Genomic DNA, 7,250 nt, shown 5'->3' on the forward strand with positions numbered 1-7,250 from the left:
TCCATAATACCAGTATTTCCATTATGGTACAGTGCTTTGCAAAGCGCAGGTGTTCAATTAAGGTTGGGAGGGTAAATTCGCCAGTGAGCATGCAGTCTAATTTATTAAAATATATTTTTCATATATTGTTAAACAAGCCAAGCATTCCAGGTCTGTATCACTTAATTATACAGGGCAAGTGCTAAAAGGGAGAAGGGGAAGGTTTGACTATCTTTCAGATTGTCTCCTTTATTTTTCTCTATTGATGCAAAAGGAAAATTTTTCTACATTTCCATAATATGCTTAAAGCAATAAATATCACATTATCATATTCCAGATGACAAAACATGACGTATGTTTCAGTTTGTTTTACAAAATCACAAAGTTTGTACTATTTAACTGCATTCTGTTATATATGTGAATAATATCATCCACAATCTTGAATCTAATAAAATCTACATTAAAGGAAATAATATTTGAATAATACATACATCAAAAAATGACAATTTGATGTTACACATACAAAAGAGGAACATATAATCACATACACTATATTTCTTACATCCAAACTGACGACATAAATTGTATGAACATAAACTGTCTCTTCAAAAAATGCATGAAGAGGGCCTCCCTGGTGGCGCAAGGGGTTAAGACACAACTGATGAAGCTTCTGCAGCCACTGCAGCACGAGTTCTATCCCCCGGCCGGCCAGGGAGTAACCCACATGGTGCAGCAGAACTCTCCTGTCTTGCCTGCTGCTCCGCTCAGAAGTATACTTCGGTCATTATGCCTGTTCTGTTCCCCACTCTGTCTCTGGTGAGTCCTCTCACCCCGCACACCTCTGGCCTGTGCCCCAGCACTTGTATGCAAAAATAAATAGATCTTTTAAAAAAAATGAATGGAGAACCTCTTCCTCAGTTTACCTAGGTGTGAGAGGAGCTGTTAGATAAACAGTAGCCACTGAAGGACAATCATCCCTGGCGGAAATTCTGCATTGAGCTCTCTCTTCTTTATCCTGTAAAGCCTCCTCCTACTGGTATGGGGAACAACTAGGGTCAGTTTTATTAATCTTTGCCAGAAACTGAAGGGTTTTCATCTTGCTGGTTTTAGTGTGGGCCCTTGGACCCCACAGCAATTCAAACTGATTAGCATCACTGTGTTCCACTTGTTGGAAGTATTTTTCCTTCACGAAATCTTGGGTCGTAAGTTTTCTTGGTTCTCTGAAGATAAAGTGCTTCACTCCAAGATAAATACTCATAAAATTCATAATTTCCCAAACTTCTTCTTCAGTGGCATGGCTGCCCTTCGTGAAGATCACACCTAAGACAAGAATCAGGATGCCGGCCTTGGGCACGCCCTCTTCACCACTCATCATCCCATCATAGGTGAGGCTCAATATGACAAGCAGGTCATAGCAGTGGTTGATGGGATCCACTTCTTTCACATCAAGGCCAAAGATCATCTCCATGCACTCAGTTGCTCTCATCAAGATCTCCGTGAAGTGGGCTTCATATTCCTTGATGATGATGATCTCCTTCCTTGTTTATTGATTCTTTCATTTGATATTTGAGCAACATGAAGTTCACCAGGACTGCCACTTTCTCATGTACAACATGGACACATTCTGGAGGTCTGGCTCAGCCCATGAGGTGTTCCAAATATTTTCACCTCCCCTCCTGAGATTTCATTTGATTTTCTTGAGGAGATGCCTCTGATAGCAAAGACAGAGCTGCAGAAATTTGGGGGACCCTCAGGAAAACTGGTTGAAGGAGCTTCAGGAGTCTCCTTTGAATTAGCAAGTATTAGAAGATGAGAGGAGAAAGAGGTTTCCTCCAAAGCCTTCGTGACCTGGGCAACCTCCTGGCTGTAAGCCTTGTTATTGACTTCAAAGTGTTAACCAGGTGAGCATTGTGGGCTCTTCTGATACTGACTTCCATTAGCAGCTATGCAGTGTCTATATCTTCCTTTTTGGGTGACCTTGGGATTTTGTATTAGGACTGTTAATTTGTTAATCATCCTCCTTTATGGACTGGCTATTTAAGTTAGTTTTCTCATCTTCTACATAATTTTATATTTATTGTCATTACTTCTTACTTTCTTCTTCTTTGAAATTTTGACTATTTCTTCTGCAGCATTTCAATAATGTTTGAATATTTCAAATATATACAATGTTTCATAAATCATTAAGGCTACACTATACCTCCAAATGCCACATTATCTATTTCATACAATTTATGTTTTCAAACATACTACATACTACTTATACTTCAATGTTTACAATACACAGGAACGCTACTGAGTGTAGAAAATTATTTTGAGAAAACTCTGAAGGGTAGGAGGAAGATTAATTTTTTTATTTACATGAGGTTTCAGGGTACAGGGGTGTTTTATTTTGTTTTGTTGTGGTTACTGGTAATAGAACATATATAAAAACTAATGAGACAGAAGTTAATGATAGAGTGGAATTTTCTTTAGGAAATCAAAAGTAATTTAACAACTAAAAAATCAGTTTGTATAAATGACCAACTGTAACATGAGGGATAATCCAGTGAGCTAAATATATAAATCAGAGGGCACTTAATGCAGGATGTTGGTTACAAGTGACTCAGAACTCAAACAGAAATCAAGAAGACCAATGCTTAGCAACTAGGGTAAGTCACTCCCACATTGAGTCTGGAGGGACAAAGGGAAGAAAGTTCCTGAACTTAGAATTTGGAGTTGACAGGATCTGGAACAATGGGGACTAGGAATAAATTATACCTACCAAAAAAATGAAAGTGAAAATAATGCTTCATTTAGAAATTTTGAAATATTTACCTTAATATTGAGGAGTCGATAATAATGCCTATTATCACCATTTCTATTCTAATTTAATAAAGATACCACATAGGAAAGTAAAAGGAAACAGAAGAAATCAGTAAGTTAGAAATAACAAGTTGAAAAAAATGCTATCATTAAACATGAATAGAGTGTGTGTGAGGAAAATTCACTAAAGGAAAACAATTAATAAAAGTATTTTAAAGGTTTCTGAGTATAAGATTAATATGATTAAATGTACTTTTTCTGTAGCAATGGATTGTATAAATACGACATATATTTGTATATGTACAAATACAAATTTGTATAACTACAAATAACTCTTTTAAATAAAAAGAACTTGTGAATTATGATAATATACCCAAACAAAAGAAATTATAATAACTCTATGAGGAAAATTACATAGCTACTATTTAGAGAAATTATTGAATACCTCACTTAACAGAGAAACATGTTATTAGATCAAACATTCAATTTTGTAAAATGCTAATTATCCCCAATAATCTGCTGATGATTCCAATTCTTTGTCAGCAATAAAGTCATAAAGGGTTTGCATGTAAATGTTTGCTTATATCTAAATGTGTATGTGTACCTTGACAATCTCATTCTAAAATTTATATGTTAAATAAAATTAGTGACAATGAGAGTTGGACAAAGAGTTTATTAGATAATCAAAGTGAGGATCTGAACGCAGGAATAAATGTGACGGATTTTACTCTATGAAAGTAGTTCCAATAAAGATAAGTTTGAATTTAGTTTATATAGGGAGGAACAATGAGTCACTGACATGAAGAATGCAATTATTTTTGATAGGAGGGAATTTTATTAGTTCTCAGCTGTCCTCACCTAAAGATATGCTGATACCAGAGGTAGGCAATTCAGGATTTATTTCTTCCTTTCTAAAGAATGCACTGCATGGCCTCCCCAGTGGCACAGCAGTTGAGCGCTGGCATGCGAAGCTGCCCGCAGCCTCTGCAATGCCGGTTCGATCCCTGGCTGCCAGGTGAGGGTCCCACATGGCGCGCAGACCTCTCCTGCCGCCCGCTGCTCCCCTCAGCAGTGTACTTCAGTCTTTCTGCCTGTTCTGCTCCCCGCTCTGGCTCTGGTGAATTCTCTCACCCTCCCGCGCTTATGACTGCACCCAGTGCTTGTATAAATGAATAAATCTTGGGCCTCCCTGGTGGCGCAGCGGTTGAGCACTGGGTTGCGAAGCTGCCCGCAGCCTCTGAAGCGCAGGTTCGATCCCCGGCTGCTCCCCGGCCACCGGAGAAGGGTCCCACATGGCGCGCAGACCTCTCCTGCCGCCCGCTGCTCCCCTCAGCAGTGTACTACGGTCCTTCTGCCTGCTCTGCTCCCCGCTCTGGCTCTGGTGAATTCTCTCACCCTCCCGTGCTTCTGACTCTACCCAGTGCATATATAAAACAAACAAACAAACAAACAAATAAATAAATAAATAAAACATGCCTCTATAAAAATAAATAAATAAAGAAATAAATCTTAAAAAAAAAAAAGAATGCACTGCAGCGATGCAAAGATTGGGCACCCATTGTTAAATTTTCTTAATCTGACTTCTTGGTCATCAGTGAGTGTGAAGAGACTGGCTTCACCTTCAGGAAACAGATTTCCGTATAAAGGATGGAGCCTATGAAGACGGATTTTTCCCTCTGCTAAACAGATGGGGGAGGGTCCCAGAAGACTGTATAATATATTCATATATTGATTTGCAAATGGCTAAGATAGCTAATGCACTCTTAGAAGAAAAAAAGGATATGGTATTAAGGAAAAACACTACAGTAAATAAGAGTTTGTGGCATATACATATTTCAACCATAAACAAGTAGAACAAAATTTATCAGCAAGCATCGAAAAACAAACCCATATATATACATTGTACCCTGATTTGTTAGTAATATTCCACTAGAGAGAAATGAGGAAAGAATACTTTTATTACTAAGAAATGAGAGGAAAATTTTGATATCCATATTAAAAACAAAATGAGACTGAAACCCTTCCTAACACTTAACACAAAAATCAATTCAGATATATTTAAAACCTCTTTTACTCTAAAAATATTATACTACAGAAGAGAAGAGTATCACAAAGAACATTCATAGATTCTATATATGTGGGTTCTACCTATTCTGTCTATGTGCCTAAAGAGTAGCATCGCCCATGGGGGGCATCAATACTATGGAGAAGTCTAGAGGTTTGGATCCATCTATTAAGCCAATAACAGAAAAACCTTGAGATGATATGAGCAGGAAAGGAGAAGAAACAGCAGGTGTTTTTTCTCCCACGATTCCCACAAGTTTTCCACAATAGATAATTTGGCTTTCACTTTTAAGGACTGAAAACTGGGGTTTGGTGCTAAATTAGGGGCCACTGTCTGACCTCCCACTACATCATACCCTATTCTGACTTGTACTCTGTACCTCCAAGAAATATAACCTGGGCATACTGTTGCAGCAAACAGTCACCAGGGAATGTCATGATGATTACAGATACACTGAAAACCAAGAAGACATTACTGACTTAGCTATAGAACCATGCCAGGTGGTCCAGATTTGCTAGGAATGAATTCCTACTTATTCTCCTACCAGGATGACTATGTCTTCTTGATGAGAACATTGGGGACTGGGCCTGTCTCCTTTTTCCCCAAGTGAAAGTATCCTGCACATTGCATTGTTTAGCATAGAGGACCTATTAAAAGCTCCCCGCTACCCCTGAATGGGTTTGAGATGCTTACTGGGAAAGGAACAGGTCTCCAATTGCTGAGGTGAAGGAGTCTGATTGGAGAGAGGATAGGAATCTGGAATGCTGAGCTAATTCCACAGTGGCACGATGTTTTAAGTGAATCCAGAGGAAGGGCCTCCTCAACCAGAAAGTAAGTTATCAACACTTTTGGCAAGAGTGCCCTGGAAGTGCCTAAATGAGGGTCTAGCACCATCAAAATGGGAATTTTAGACTCCTAGTTGAAAGACTTCAGAGTAACAGTCAGTTTCTACATGCCCAAGGTCACTCCAAGAAATAGGTGTACAGGGCATAAGCTTAGGGGGAACTCACTGTGGATGGGCACCATCTCGTCACATTGTCATTCACAGGGAATTATGAGCCCAGAGCAGGACACACATTATACTGGGTTCCACATATTTAATTCCAGCTACCCTCATCCTTGATAGGCTGGGAACAATTCCTCACTCAAAGATCAAATGAACCTATTTCTGCTTGTCACAAGATAACAGCTTTCAGTTTTAAATAAGAAATGTAAGAATTGGGGCCCCCCTGGTGGCACAAGGGGCTAAGTCTCAGCACTATGAAGCAATCTGCAGCTACTGCAGCACGAGTTCGATCCCCAGCCAGGGAGGTGACCAACATGGCGCAGCAGATCTCCTGTCTCTCCCGCTGCTCCCCTCAGCAGTATATTTCAGTCAGTCTGCCTGTTCTGTTCCCCTCTCTGTCTCTGGTGAATCCTCTCACCCTCCCCACATCTCTGGCCTGTAGCCCAGCTGTTATATGCATAAATACATAAATCTTTAAAAAAAAAAGAAATGTAAGGATGAAGAGAAAAATAGAGAGGTAATATCTAGGAAAATGTACATTATTCTTCATGTATTAGTTCCCCCAATACTGTGTAACAAAGTACCACAAACACTGCAGTTAAAAATACACATATATTTATTATCTCATAGTTTTCATGTGTCAGGAGCCCAAGTATAACTCAGCGGCCTTCTCTGTTTCACAGTCTCTCCTGGCTGAAGTTAAGGCTTTTCCTGAGCTATGTTCTAATCTGGAAGCTTAATTGGAAAAAACTCCACTTCCAAGGTCACTCAGTTTGTTGGCAGAATTCATTTCTTCCTGTTTGTAGAACTGAAGTCTACATTCCCTTCCCAGCCCTCCCTCAGCTCTTATAAAATCAGTGCTAATAGTTCTTAAAAGCAACCTGCATTTCCAGGCTATATGACCCTCCCCAAAGGACATCCTCCCCATAGAAGAGTTTAATACCAGCAGGAGTGTGAGAGCAAGTTGTCTAGTAGACTACTCTCATATGTAGTGTCTGTAACAAAATGATGTCCCATCTTCTTTGATATATAATGTAACAGAATATTGCGTGTGACATATCATCAACTTTGCCATATACTAGAATTTGCCACTCTTAGAATTAATCACAGGCCCTGCCTACACTCAGACAAGTAATATATGGAGGTGTGAACACCAAAAATAGGATTCTAAAGCTATTTAAACCTATTAAAATGAATAGCATCAGTTAAATAATGAGGAAATTAAGTAAGGAAGGGATGAGGTGTTTGGGAAGGGAAGGGAAAGGAAGGAAAGAAGAGGGGAAGGAGGGAATGAAGAAGGAAGGAAAAACTGAGGTTACCAGATAATTCAGGTATATAAAGAAAATATAGGGGCTCCCTGGTGGTTTAAGGGGTTAAGACACAACCCATGAAACT

At 39.2% G+C, this 7,250-nt stretch overlaps 1 pseudogene; it reads right to left on the minus strand.

Moving 5' to 3' along the window:
* Nucleotides 1–898: 898 nt before the first annotated feature.
* On the minus strand, nt 899–5,875 carry LOC119245711 (melanoma-associated antigen B16-like; annotated as a pseudogene).
* Between the last annotated feature and the right edge of the window lie 1,375 nt (nt 5,876–7,250).

Source organism: Talpa occidentalis, unplaced genomic scaffold (assembly GCF_014898055.3).
Source record: "Talpa occidentalis isolate TD23 unplaced genomic scaffold, MPIMG_talOcc4v2.1 talOcc4.15, whole genome shotgun sequence".
Lineage (NCBI taxonomy): Eukaryota > Metazoa > Chordata > Mammalia > Eulipotyphla > Talpidae > Talpa > Talpa occidentalis.